The 13,353-nt window shown below is 32.9% G+C and overlaps 1 pseudogene; it reads right to left on the reverse strand.

Annotated features, from left to right (window-relative positions):
- Positions 1-206: 206 nt before the first annotated feature.
- LOC110665089 (probable leucine-rich repeat receptor-like protein kinase At5g63930) lies at positions 207-4,404 on the reverse strand (annotated as a pseudogene).
- Positions 4,405-13,353: the final 8,949 nt, after the last annotated feature.

Raw genomic sequence — 13,353 nt, forward strand, 5'->3', positions numbered from 1 at the left:
GGTTTGAATCCATTTGCATGTTTTGGGTACCATAACATATATGGACTGTGTTTATGTGATAATGATGATCAAACAACACATTAACAAAAGCAAGGGCAATGCATTTCTATACGTTATGATCCTTCTCGAATAGCAGTAGTTGAGAAGAAAATTTTAAGAGCACTTCTGATTAGAAGTATGCAAGGTAGCATGTTCTTCTTTGCGCGTGACTAATACTAGCATGAATTAGCTGCTAAAGAATCATCCCAATCTATCAAAATTATTTATTGAACATGTACAATCAGTTCATCACTAGAAGTAGCATGATGACTTGGGAATGAATCAAAGTGTCCTTCACTTGAATTAGCATGATGACTCCGGAATGAACTGAAGTGTCCTACACATTTATTTGGATTCGATAAGCATCCAAACAACTTCTCGCATTGTTGGTCGATCAAAAGGAGATGTACTTGTGCACAATAGAGCAATTTTCATGACAGTAATCATGTGAGAGACAGTACTCTCATCATCCAGATTGAGTCGAGCATCAAGTATCCCAGGTGACAACGTATGAACCTGAATGTAATTTCTCACCCAAGTTACTAGATCGCCGCCTTGGTCGAGTGGTAGCACAGGTTTTTTGCCAGTCAGCAACTCCAGAAGGACCACTCCATAGCTATATATGTCGCATTTTTCAGTCACTTTCAAGATGTATGCATACTCTGCATAGAGAATGATCAGAATTATTCATCAATGTAGCAATTTAATGGACATAAATCAAAATCAACCATAGATTTAACAGGTTTAAATAGTTCCTAAGAATTTGTAAAATAAGTAGGATTATATCATAACAATTAGGAATTATAAACAAGGAAGAGAGAGAGAGAGAGACAGAGAGAGCAGGATGCCTTTCTGTAATGGCATATCCATAACTCAGTTTTAGTAAGCATGCAGAATAAATAATTATTCATGAATGAAAGTATCACAAGATAGCTTACCAGGGGCTATGTAGCCATAAGAACCAACAATTGCAGACATTGATTTAGACTGTGGCGTGTCAATCACCTTTGCTAACCCAAAATCCCCTATATGAGCTTCATTCCTGTCATCAAGCAGAATATTGTTGGACTTTATGTCACGATGAAAAATCCGAGGCTTACAATCATGATGCAGATAAGCAAGGCCCTGAGCAGCTCCAACTGCAATCTTGAATCTTGTCCGCCAATCAAGACCACAGGATGATCCATGGAGTAATTCTCCCAAACTACCCTTTTCCATGTATTCATAAAGAAGTAGATTGGAACCCTGGCGGTAGCAAAAACCATATAACTTCACAATATTCCGATGCCTGATCTTTCCCATTGTTAAAATTTCAGCACGGAAGCTATTGTCAATGGTGCTCCCCTCCCTGTTTGATGCTATCTTCTTAACTGCAATAGTGAGACCACACGGCAAGACTACTCTATATACAGCTCCACAAGCTCCCCTTCCTATCACAAACCTGTCATCAAAATTGTCAGTGGCTGCAACCAAGTCCTGAAAAGTGAACCCTTCCTTTGGAGAAAAGTAAATATCCGAAACTGGAGAAGAGAATGATTTATCTTGCAAAGGAGCAACTGTTTCAACTGGGCGTCTCATGAAGTATATAACCATTATAACTAAAATGAGAGACACCCCACCAACAAAAGCTGCAACTATAGCAATAATTTTACCTAAACGGGCATTTTTCCCTTCCGTAGCTGAAGACGATGGAGATTCACTGCACTTACCAAAAGGTCCACCACAAAGCCCGTCATTCCCAAGAAAACAGTTGTTGCATGTGTTTAGAAAGAGTGGCAAGGAAGGTAAAGGCCCTTTTAAGTCATTGTAAGAAAAGTTGCATCCAAGTAGGCTAGAAAGGTTCATTAAGGAGCCTGGAATTTCACCACTCAAATGATTGTTGTTGAGCAGCAGGAATTCCAGTAACACAAGATTTCCTAGCTCTCCAGGTATTGACCCAGAGAGATTATTATAGCTGAGGTTTAATGCAATCTGCAAGCTTGATAGGCTACCCATCTCAGCTGGGATCCTATCAGAAAATAAGTTTCCTCCCATTTGTAGTTCAGTTAGGCGACTCAGATTTCCCATCTCCAGAGGTATAATACCAGAAATTTGATTGTCTGAGAGCATGAGAAGCTCCAATTGGGAAAGGCCTCCTATCTCACTTGGTAAAGCACCTACAAAATTGTTCTGGCTGAGATCAAGTCGTTGCAGCATCGTGCAGTTAAAGATCTCTGCTGGTATTGTTCCACTGAGCAGATTAGATGAGATGTTGAAGGTCACCAATTCAGAAAGTTTACCAATCTCTTTTGGCAATTCACCTATAAAGTAGTTATCCGGGAGATGCAGCCTTTTCAGAACGTGGCAGTTACCTATCTCTGGAGGAATGGGACCATTAAACTTGTTCTGGCCCAATTCAATACTAGAGAGATTCACTAGCTTGCATAAATCAGCTGGAAAGCTCCCAATAAGTTCATTTCCTGCAAGATAAAGCTGCGCCAACGTCTTGCAGTTAATGATACCAGTTGGGATATAACCTGAGAGGTTATTTGACCTAAGGTTCAACAAAAAAAGGTTACCATTTCTACAAAGATGAGGTGGAATTGTTCCAGTTAGGTAGTTATTTGATAAATCCACCACCCATAGGTTTCCATAGACTCCAAGTCCTTGAGGAATGTTACCATTAAATAAGTTGTTGAAGAGCTGCAACATGATCAACTGCTTCAGATACTGGAATCCCACAGGAATACTACCAGTGAGATTATTAATGGAGAGGTCGACCCTTGTTAAGTTTACCAAAGTAGAAAGCTCATCTGGGATGACACCAGTAAGCTCATTCTTGAAAAGATAAAGCAACTGCAATCCAGTTATCTTAGCCAACTCTGTTGGTATCACTCCAGTCAACATGTTCTCAGAGAAATCAATCTCTACTGCAGAAGACAGATTCCCAATCTCTTTTGGGATCGTTCCATTCAAGAGATTTCTGTAGAGGTATAACTTTTCCAGGAACACTAGGTCACCAAGCTCCTCGGGTATAGGCCCCACAAGATAGTTGTCATAGAGAGCAAGAGTCACCAAATTTTTACAATTGCTTAGCTCCTTTGGAATAGACCCTGAAAGCTGATTTCCCCAAAGGATTATATCTGTCAAATACTTTAGCATTCCAACCTCTCTCGGTATTTCCATACCCAATTGATTTTGTGCAAGACCAAGAATCTGCAAGTTCTCACATCCACCTATCTCTGGAGGTAAGCTTCCTGATATCAAATTCTGCCCTGCTCTAAATACAATTAGATTTTTAAGATTGCCAAATGAAGCTGGCAATGGTCCAGTGATGTTATTACTATAGGCAATCAATTGTGTCAAGGACAAAAGGTCACCAATCTTGTCAGGGAAGGAGCCAGATATTCTGTTGTTGGAGATATTGAAAATTGACAAAGAAGAAAGTTTAACTACCTCTACAGGAATCTGGCCTTCAAATTGGTTATTGTTTAGACGAAGAACCTTTAAACCAGAACAGTTCCCAATCTCACTAGGGATATTTTGAGAAAACCGGTTAAAAGAAAGATCAAGATAAATCAAACTAGACAATCCACCTATACTTGGTGACAAAGAACCGGAAAGATTCATATAGCTCAAATCAAGAGACCAAACCACTGGATTGTAATCATTTGTGCAATTCACACCTTTCCACCCACAAGGGGTGGAATCATTGGGATTCCAGTCACTCAGATGGTTATAATTGTCAACGAATTTGCCCCTTAAATCTAATAGAAATTGACCCTCAGCTTTAAGCCCTAAAGATTGATGAACCATAAGGACAATAACAAGAGCAAAAAAGGTAATAGACCCACATGATATTTTCTCCATGCCTACCAAATAGAAAAGGAATATATACTCAAGATTTTGCATTCACATGACGAACAGACAATTCATGGTTGGATATGAAACAAAAGAGCAAAATATGAACTACCCAGATAATAATCTCTTTAAACTCCTATAACAATCTTCTTCTATCACAAAACTAGCTAGTTCTATTGGCTCAAGGAACTGAGATATGCATATACAGATCACAGAAGTTCCAAAAGCGCATACGACAATCGTATAACAAATACGAAGACAAGGAAAAGCAATCAACGACTCTGTATAACTCTTGGGTGAACAAGCAACCAGAAGAAAAGGAAGCCAACTCAAAAAAACAAAAGAAACTGGGAAGAGAAAAATTGAATATTGGAACATATGAGGTAGTTTTCTTTATTGGTTCATTGACTGGTGAAGTCACAAATGGAATGGATGGACTTTTGTTGACAGAAAGTCATTTAGTCATTGGATCTTCGAGTTTTCTTAATCAACTTCATTTTATTATCTCAAAGAATAACAGAAAGCCAGCGTTCGTTTCGTCCTCTACGCATGATTAAGAAAATCCTACTTGCTTTTATTTTATTTTATTTTTTTGGTGGGGAGGATGCGTGGATTGATTTTTTTTTTCTAGCACTTCTCCCTCTAGTCGACTCTGTAGAGAGAGAGCTCTCTCGTTTCTTTTCCAGAGGCAGACGCGCACCTTTTTTCTAATTAAATATAATTACCCTTAATTTATTTTAGAATTAGGGATATAAATAAAAATAATAATTTATGAAATTCATGGTAAAAATAATAATTAAAGCTTTATTTATTATATATGAAATTTATTTCTCATGAAAATTATTTTTTAAAAAATATTTTTAATGAACCAAATTAAAACAAAATAAATTAATTTAGCGCAACATGAAAAAAAATACGACAACAAAAATTGCAAATTTGAAAAAGCACAATATCAATACTAAGAACAAAAAATTTCATTAACATAATTGACTAAAAAAATAGAGATGTTGCGGTGTTGTAATGACGGTCGACTGGCAGCGGTGGGTAGAGGAGAGAAAACAACTGGGATGGACCGAGATGAAGAAAATAAATGATTGGGCAAAGGCGCATCCAAAGCTTGACAGAAATGAAGAAACGATTGGGTTGGATTTGGGAAGGCAGAGGCACATGCAAAGCTTACTAATAATGACTAGTAAATAAAAAAAAGTTCCTGGCAACCAGAAAAGAAAGATTTTATCATCTTTTTTATTACTAACAGGATAGGGCTCTAGATAAGGAACGAGATAATAGCTCGTAAATAAAAATTCCTTTAGATTTTTTGAAAGAATGAGATGAAGGAGAAAAGAAATGGAGAATAAGAGATTAATAAGTGAGTAAATGAAGTAGAAGAAGGAGAGAAGGTGAGAAGTAAAACTTGGGTGGCAACGTTAGAGGAGAAGAAATGAAGATAAGAAGGTGGGAACGAGATTAAGGAGAACAGAAATGAAGGAGTAGAAGAGATTAGGAAATGAGTAAATGAAGGAGAAGAGAAGGTAAGAAGTAAGACATGGGAGGCGACGATAGAAGAGATGAAGTGAATAGAAGGTGGGTTTGTGAGAATACATTTGATAGGAATAGATGGTTGAGATCATTTCTTAAAAACGATTGATTATGATTTAATTTTCAATAAAAGTAAATAAATAAATAAAAGATAGGCTCGAACTCAAAACACTTAAGTGGTAAAAGTATTACTTTACCACTGAATTGAATACTACAATATATATTTTTAATCTTAAATATTAATTTATTTCAATTCGCTTTGGTTTGATTTTATCTAATTTTTTTTTAAATCAAATTAAATTAATTAAAAATATTAAAAATAAAACTGAAATGATTTTCTGTATTAATCAAATTAAATTACTGAATTAAATCAATTTGGTAAATTATTTAGGTTCAAATCAAATATTGCCCGCTTCTAACTAACAAAGCCTACCCATAAGAGAACCCTTAACTACACTGAGTATTCCAACTCAAAAAACTTGACCTGATGAGAAAGAGAAGAACCAACGTAGAGTGTCGCAACCCAGATGCAACATCGTCGGTCATTGGAGACGACGTCTAACAGCCAAAAGTGGTGAACAACTAAGAGTCTCCAAACTTATAAACGCCATGCATGGCTTGATGTCCTATTGAAGATCATGGAGAACCCTTTAGCAGTTGTTGCCTTCTAAAGCTTTAAGGCTTTTAGTTATTCGAAACTCATCCTTAGGTCAAGGAAAAGTAGCACCATTAGAGCATCACATAACCAATGGAGGACAGTGGCAGAGCTCCTTGGCAACTCACTCATACCATATGGGCTAACTTAAGACCTAACGATGTACCACCAACATCACATTTGCATATCCTCCGTCTATTATAATCGAAGCTCCTGTCGATGCTTGAAGATCTCAAAGCCCTGCAACAGCCAAATAGAATAAGGAAATAAAGGAAAAAAATAGAAATAACAGGGATTAATTACTGTACGAGGATGTCATGGAAAAGAAAATACGAAAAAATGATTGAAAATTTAAAAATTACAAAAACGAGGTGAGTTGAAAATACAGACGCGAGTCAAAATAACATTTTCAGTTGGGACGCTATCTAAGATAGCGTGCGAGAGTGAAGCAGTTGAAGACAGCGTCGCAAAAAAAAAAAAGAAAGTTGGACGCTACTAGATAGCGTGCGAGGGTGAAGCAGTCGAAGACAGCGTCGCAAAAAAAAAAAGAAAGCTGGACGCTACTTAAAGTAGCGTCCAGCTTTTGTTTTAATTTTTTTTAATATTTTAAATAAAATATAAATATTATTTTAATAAATAATATTATAATAATTAATATTATATATTATAATATTTTTATTATAAAAAATTATTTTTTAATTTAAAATTAAATTAAATTTTAATTAAATAAAAAATTAAAATATAAAATATTATTATAATAAAAAAATTAAAAAAATTAAATGAAAATCTGGACGCTACTTATAGTAGCGTCCAGCTTCTTATTTAATTTTTTTAATTATTTTATTTTTATATTTTAAATAAAATATAAATATTATTTCAATAAATAATATTATAATAATTAATATTATATATTATAATATTTTTATTATAAAAAATTATTTTTTAATTTAAAATTAAATTTTAATTAAATAAAAAAAATTAATATATAAAATATTATTATAATAAAATAATTAAAAATTAAAATAAAAAATCTGAACGCTATTATAAATAGGGTCCAGATTTTATTTTTAATTTTTTAATTATTTTATTTTATATTTTAAATAAAAATAAAAATATTATTTTAATAAATAATAGTATAATAATTAAAATTATATATTATAATTTTTTATTATGAAAAATTATTTTTCAATTTAAAATTAAATTAAATTTTAATTAAATAAAAAATTAAAATTATTTTTCAATTTAAAATTAAATTAAATTAAAAATTAAAATTAAATTAAATTAAAATTTTTTTATATTTTTTAATTTAATTTAATTTTAAATTGAAAAATAATTTTTTATAATAAAAAATTATAATATATAATTTTAATTATTATACTATTATTTATTAAAATAATATTTATATTTTTATTTAAAATATAAAAATAAAATAATTAAAAAATTAAAAATAAAATCTGTACGTTATTATAAATAGCGTTCGATTTTTTATTTTAATTTTTAATTATTTTATTATAATAATATTTTATATTTTAATTTTTTTATTTAATTAAAATTTAAAAATTAAAATTTAATTTAATTTTAAATTTTTTATAATAAAAATATTATAATATATAATATTAATTATTATAATATTATTTATTAAAATAATATTTATATTTTATTTAAAATATTTAAAAAAATTAAAACAAAAGCTGGACGCTACTATAAGTAGCGTCCAGCTTTTTTTTTATTTTTAAAATTTGGACGCGAATGGTCGTGTTTTTTGGGGCGCTGTTAAGAACAGCGTCCCGACTGGTTTGCCTCCGCACCCTATCCTTGATAGCGTCCCAACTAAAAATGTTACTTTGACTCGCGTCTGTATTTTCAACTTATCTCGTTCTGGTAATTTTTGAATTTTTAACATTTTTTCCATATTTTCTTTCCCAAGAGACACCCGTACGGTAATTTTCTCAAATAACAGCCTAATAAACCCTTAACCTTGAAGAACTAACTGCAAACCAAAGCAAACTAAATATCTACACTCCAACATTGGAGGCAGGAAGGGAACCCACATCGAGTTGGAGGAAGGCCTTCCCTTGCTCAAAAGGGCAGGAGAAGGTCGACGGAGCGACAAGGAGAATGCCTGAACCCTAGGAAAGAAACAGCAATAAACCAAAAGAAAACTCTCTCTCTACAAAATAGAGAGAAAGTCAAGTTAAGAATTACATGAGTTATATACATAAGTATATTCATATTTCAAAAAGATTATCAAAATTCAAGAAATGACTTCTTTTTTAGAAAAAAAAAAAAGTTAGTTTCCTTAAAAATACTTAGTTTTCTCTTTAATCATAAATATTTTTCATTGACTAATTCATTAAGTACCCCAAACTCTATAAATTCAAAAAATATTTTACAAGAAAATATTTTTCGTAAAATAAATAGAGCCTAAATATTATAAGTGTGAATATTTATATAGAACACACTAAAAACTTAAAAAAAAAATAACAATAAAGATATAAAAAGAAAATAAAAAAGATAATGAAGAATAACGAGAAAAAGAAATAAAACCTCAGAGTTTCTTATGTTTTACGTTGTACTTTGATGTCTTTGTATTATTTTTTCATTTCATATTATAGGTGTTAAATTGAGTGTATGGAGTGCATCAGCCAACTTGAGAGTGATATGTACCTTTTCGTTAAGTTTTTTTTTTTATTTAAAATTAATAAAATATGTGATTTATAAAAAAAAATAACGTTGATTTACAATTTATAAATTTTGAACACTCCATGCCTAATCTAGTGTTCGCGTCTCTAAGAGAACTAAGCTCTATTTCTTTGCCGAGTGTAAGTAGGCAAGATCTGCTGGCCTCCTATCCCCAAAAGGCCAGTCGCCGTTTGAGTTTGACCAGTTGACTCATATTACAAACCGAGTTCAGCTAAGCTTGTTTGTTAGAGGGCATTGATCTGTTTTTGAAAATTTGGTCTTTTGTGGGTGTGCACCCGACAGGTTGCTTTTGGCTCAAGAGCTCCGATGGTCTTCTTGCAGAAAAATAAAGGAACAAAGGTACGCGGCAGGCTGCGCTTTTACTTGCCTTCTTCCATATTATCTGTTAGCTCCAAGGTTTAGTTTTAAGGATCTTTAGACTCTATGTTTGTTATGGTTAACTATTATGGGCCTTTTTTCTATATTGAAACTCTATGATTAGTTGGGCTTATATGTTGTTTTGCTCTTCAAGGCTTGGACTTTGTATTAATCACTTTCATCAATGCATTTCTATCTTCGAAAGAGGGGGCTAAATAGAGAGATATGATGAACAAAATACTTTCTCCTATCTTACCCCATTTTATGCATTATTTTAGTGCTTCTCAAATTAAAACTCATAATTTATATTATGAAAAAGTTAGGAGAAAGTATCATATAGTTTTACACATTTTTCATTTTAAAGTCTGAGATTTTATTTATAACAAAGTAATACCTTATGTTATACACCGTTAGCAAATAAAAGTTTTTTATACTAATACTATTAATTTTAGCTGATGTGGCATTAATTATTAATTAAAAATAATTTTTAATTATAATTATGGTCCCTTTTGAAACAAAAATTAAAAAATACAAAGAAATAAATATTTAACCCTCAAATCCACTCTCCCTCTCCTCCTCCTTCTCCCTCCTGCTATACTACGATAACAAAGTGATAAACCTATAAAACTCATATGCTATACTGCTTGCACTTATACACTTGATGAAGAGGATAGAGAGCATTTATCTAAGGAAAAGAATGGACAAAGAGTTCAAAATTGGGGATAATTGAGGAGGAATAAATATCGTGCCGCTAATGGCGTGGATCATGGAACTACATCTGTAGCCCATGCCGTTGAACCTTCAAAGCCATCTTCGAACCCTAAAATGCCTGATGGAACTAAAGGTTTTACAATAAGAAGAGGGCAACCTCCTTTACCTAATCAAAATTAGCAAATGATATGATAAACTGTATATGTAATATGCGTCTTTAATGGATTTTATATAGTAAGGAAAAATGGAAGTGGGGGTTTTGTACTACTGGTTTGTTTTAATTGTATTTCATTCTGGTTTGGATATGAACAACAATTCAGGGAAAAAAAAAGTCCTTGAAAATTATAGCACTAGCAAGTATTATACAATATATGAACATGGCATAGTATATTAAGCATTATATTTGTACTATATTTTGGCTTTGCTTTATAGTGTGGGGACTAGAATTATATTTGATAAATATAAATATTCAGCAATCAGAATGGTAACATAACTGTAACACCCCCGTTGTATAGCCTGGTATATTTCACTGTTCCGGTGACCGGTGTCGGTCCGGAAAATTAATGGGATTAGGGTCACACTTAAGACAATTTGAGAAGCCATAAACACAAATAATTAGTAATGTTTAATTAGTTAACTATAAATAAGAAAAACGGAACATAAGAGGTTAAACGAGCCGAGAGTCACAGCGATGAGTGACCTCCTGAACGATCAAGTCGTTTTAAACTCATATTTAGAACCTTAAAAAGTGACGCTGCGGTCCTTAGGACCCTTATGAACACAGTGGAAAAGAGGAAATCACGAAAAAGAACTGTTAAGTCAGTCAAATAATTAGGTCAGGGAGCCGGAAGAAATATTGGATTATTTGCAAACCGGGATGAACCGGCGAGGGGCAATTTGGTCAATTGACCCCGAGAGCTGACTCCTGACCTAACTGTCAAATAAAATCGGAGAAAAGAAAATTTTGGAATCGAGAATTAAATTAAAGAACTAATAGAAAAAAAATAAATAGAAAAAAAAAAGATGGAAAAGTCAAAGTGATGACATCATGAATGATGTCATAAAGGCTTAATTAATTAATTAATTTATTTGGGATTTTTGTGGTCTTCTTTAAGCCAAAATTAGACAAAAAAAAAGAAAAAGACTTCATCAAAAACGTGAACCATTCTCTCTTCCTCTCCCTCACCAAAAAACTCCCATGAAAGCTTGATACAAGCTTGATTCCACCCACTTAACCTTATTTTGTCACTAAATTAATTCATAAAAACTTGTAAACTTCACTTGGGGAAGCATTTGAAGAAGAAAAGAAAAGGAAAAAGGGAGTGAAATTGAAGAATTAGAGCTAAAAATTCTGCTCACTTAAGGTTGGTACTCTTCCTTCATTCTCTCTTTGAATTTATATTTAAGTAGCTAAGTTACATTTGTAAGCAACAAATAAGTGAATAAAATCAAGCATGGTGGACCAAATAGAAGTGTGGGCAGCTAGGGTTTAGGTTTGAGGATGGATTATTTTGATACAAATTATGAATTTGTTTAGTGTGAATGAGTGTATAACTTCTAAGCATGCAATTAGAATTCAACAAGTGAGTTAAATGCATGAGATGAAGTAGTTAGGGTTTGAATGTTAGGGTTAGTGAACCAAAATTTGGAGAAATGCATAAATGGCATGTTTGACCTATTATGAAATGAAATAATGGTCAATTATGATCAAATGGATTGTGTGGGAATGGTAGGAAATTAAACCAAATTCGTAGGTTAATGGTCATGCTGCTGGCAGCATGACCAAACCTACTTTGAAGGACCAAAACTCAAATTTTACAAGCCTAATGGATATGCCACCAATTGGAGATGAAAATAGACATAAAAGAGCACAATTTTCATTGAGGAACCATTGCTAAAAACTGACCAAAACTTGGTGAAACAATTGACCAAAGTGAGTTGATAGCAGGCTGCCACTGCACTAAACTGACCAAATGAACAGTAACTATTCATTTGGTCATAACTCGAGCTAGGTAGGTCAAATTGACCTGAAATTTTACCAGAAATTAGATATGATATAGACCTAAAACTTTCATGAAGAACACCAACCCAAATTAGGCCATTAACTCATTCAAATCATTGAGCAAAGTTACAATTTCTGTACTGAAATTCTGCAGATTTTTAGTTGAGCAGCAAAGTTTGGATAGCTATAACTCTCTCTAGAAAACTCGGATTTAGGGGATTCTTGAACCGATGGAAACCTAAGACATAGTACAACATTTCATATGAAGAAAGTGAGACCAAATTATGAACTTAACTTGGTCAAATTCTTAACCAAAGTTGGACCAAAAATCTGCCAGCACTAAAATCTCGGATGAACAAAGACACGTGAACAGTAAACTTATTTTGGCCATAACTTGAGCTACAAAACTCCGATTGGGGTGATCCAAAAATGAGAATACACTTAAGACAATAAGGAACATTTTCTATGAAGGAAGTTTTGTCAAATTCCAACAGTAGATCGACCAATGGAACAGTACAACCGGAGAACCAAACCGAAAATTGGCAATTTTGCCAAAATGACCTAAGCTTTAAACAAATGACCAAAACCAACAAGTTTGGTGACTAAAATGTGGTATGTGGGTGAAGTTGGAGTTCCCATACCCATTAAGCCTTAGAAAGTCAATAATTTGACTTGAATAGTGCAGTGAATAGTAACTCGAAACACAAAATTTCGAGAACGTCGAATTTAACACGTTAGAGCTAGGTAAATGTGAAGTTAAGTTTATTTTGGATTCATTTTAAGTTTTAGTAATGAAAGATTGGAAAATTTCGTGTTTCAGTGAAAAGAATACCGATGTAACCCGAGGAGTCGAGTCAAGGCCAACAGGTGACTCGTTTGAGGTTTGTGCACAACATATACTTTTATAATCATCTTTTGCATAATGTTTTGAATAATGTGAAATATTGGATTATAGCATTTTTATGATGTTTGATTTAAATTGTGAAAGTTATTGTGTATATTTGAAATGACAATGTTTAGCAAATTGTTAAGATAAGTTTTGAAACCACAGTGTCATGACCATATATTTGAACACCTCATTAGCACGACTAGTGGGGGTAATTAGTTTTGAATTTTGATTCCTTCTCTGGAGAAGTGTTGAGGTGTGCCAGTAGAAGAGGATGTGAATGGATATCCATATATTTGAGCTAGCTAGCCTTGTGACATGATTTCTCTTTAGCCTCTGGCTATCGAGATTCATGTGATTTCTCTTAGCCTCTGGCTATTGAGATTCTATTTATTTCGAATGGCATGATTTAACTGTGGGTTTTATGAAATGTGTTTTGATACTTTGAAATAAACTTGGTTTACATGTAAAATCTTACAATGCATGATTGTATTTAATTTTCATGTTTAGTCAAATTTTTGAATGAATGTGCTTTAAGTTTTGCATAAAGATTATTTTAGTATATTGTGCACCACTGAGTCCTAGTACTCAGCGATAGCTTTTATTGCTGTCGCAGATACA

The sequence above is a fragment of the Hevea brasiliensis genome, unplaced genomic scaffold (genome assembly GCF_030052815.1).
Source record: "Hevea brasiliensis isolate MT/VB/25A 57/8 unplaced genomic scaffold, ASM3005281v1 Scaf5, whole genome shotgun sequence".
NCBI lineage: Eukaryota > Viridiplantae > Streptophyta > Magnoliopsida > Malpighiales > Euphorbiaceae > Hevea > Hevea brasiliensis.